This window comes from Frankliniella occidentalis, unplaced genomic scaffold, assembly GCF_000697945.3.
Source record: "Frankliniella occidentalis isolate FOCC.00 unplaced genomic scaffold, Focc_3.1 Scaffold155, whole genome shotgun sequence".
Classification (NCBI taxonomy): Eukaryota; Metazoa; Arthropoda; class Insecta; order Thysanoptera; family Thripidae; genus Frankliniella; species Frankliniella occidentalis.
Genome location: NW_026267281.1, coordinates 1 through 1,838, shown reverse-complemented (window position 1 = coordinate 1,838; position 1,838 = coordinate 1). Strand labels below are relative to the sequence as shown.

Here is a 1,838-nt window from a genome sequence, read left to right as displayed (position 1 = left end):
AAAATCCTGGAGGGCCTGATATCCAAGCAGAAGGTAGGTTGTTTTTAAAATTTCGTGCCCTGTATGCTACATGTGTCATTTCTTTCGTTGTTTCTTCTGAGTGTATTTTTAATCTTTTTATTTCTTTTCCCCTTTTCTTTACCAGAAACCAAATTTTGAATTTGTGAATACTGAAAATAAGGAGGAAGATCAATGTAAGGAATGATAAGGATGAGGAAAGGGCAGAACCACCGATAGTGGTAGACGGACCCACAGAGGCAGCTACAGAGACAGAGGGTGCAGCTCCAGAAGACACGAGCAGAGGTAAATACCAAACTCTGACACATTTTTAAAATTAGAACTCCTGTGACTACTGACAGCTATTTTAGAAATAGATCCTTTTGAGACCTTTTATCCCTGAAACAATCAATGTGATGTTAAATTTAGTGTCCTTTTTAAGTCATTCAACTTAGAATAACATGTGATCAGTCACATTGACTCATCCGTATGGTATGAAAAGCCGTGACATTGTGTTCTTTAGATAAAAAGCAAACTGAATTGTTTTCATTTTGCAATTAAATCTCTGTGTCAATTTGCAGCCCTTGTGAAATTACTGATTCTAAAAAAAAAAAAAAAAAAAAACTTGAGCAGATTTCTAAGTCAATTTTTTCCTGGAGAAATTCTGTGAGGAAACTTTTTACCTAACGAGCACAAATGTCATCAATTGCAATAATGGATGAGTCAATCAGACTAATGAAATATGTTATTTTCAATCCAATGGCCTATGAGAACTATATTTAACAGCATATTGATCAGTTTTTGGTATAAAGGGTCTCAAAAGGATTTATTTCTAATAATGTGCTCAAAACCCTGAAAACCTCTCTTTTACCAACTGACCGCCTAATTATATTCATTTTTGTTATCCATTAGGACCCTCTAAAGTACCACAAATTGCTCCTGGACGCCACAAAAAGGGAGCAAGGGTGGATAGAGGAGAGTATGAATCAGCGAAGGCAGATCAAGGAAATGGAAGAGAAGATGGAGGCTGTGGTGAGAGACGGAGAAGATCTTAAAGAAGAAGTGGAAAGATTGAGGAAGGAGGATCACGAATTGAGAAAGAAGAATGGGAATGAGGCAGAAGAGAGGTTCGAAAAGGAGAGAAATGAGCTGAAGCAAGAGATTTTGAGAATCAAGACAAGCAGGAATAGGGAAAAAGATGAAGCACAAAAACAAATTGAGGAAGGGCGCGCAACGGTAGAGCAAGTAGAGGAGCAGCTGAGGAGAGAAAGGCATGAAAGAGAAAGAGCAGAAGAACGGGTACGCGATTTGCAAGAAAGTTTAAGAGAGAGGGAGGTCAATCAAGAGTTGATAGAAAGGCTACAAACGATTTCAAAAACTGCAACAAACCTTCCGCGATCGCCCTGTTATAGATGGTGAGTGAATTTTGCATTACTCTTAAATTATTTTGTCGTTATTTCATGAGTTTTTTAATACTTGTTTTGTTTGTGCGTTTTTCAGATCTGACATGGCACGCTTTTTCTGATAATTAAAATTATGTAACTAATAAGATGAATTATAAAATAAACAAGCACATACGAAACTCTATTCTTGTACCATTTCCACCCAAAATAAGAAATATTTTTGTAATCTTTGTAAAAAGTTCCGATCAGAAACGGATCGTGAAAGCAGATGATACCTTGTCAAAAAAAAAAAGGCAAAAAAAAAAAAAAAAGCCATGTTCTTCTTGTACTGTTAAAAATCTATAATTAACTTGTGTTATTGAGTTTGTGCAGTTCTGCAATAAAATATGAGTTGTGTAGATGTGATGGCGCACCTCATCTTGATTGTGTCTGACACCC

At 36.3% G+C, this 1,838-nt stretch overlaps 1 long non-coding RNA gene across 1 annotated transcript; it reads left to right on the top strand.

The window, feature by feature from the left end:
- The first annotated feature begins 159 nt into the window (after positions 1–159).
- On the top strand, positions 160–1,579 carry LOC127750223 (uncharacterized). Its single transcript, XR_008011585.1, has 3 exons — positions 160–303; positions 910–1,412; positions 1,498–1,579. It is a non-coding gene; the product is annotated as an uncharacterized LOC127750223 (long non-coding RNA).
- Positions 1,580–1,838: the final 259 nt, after the last annotated feature.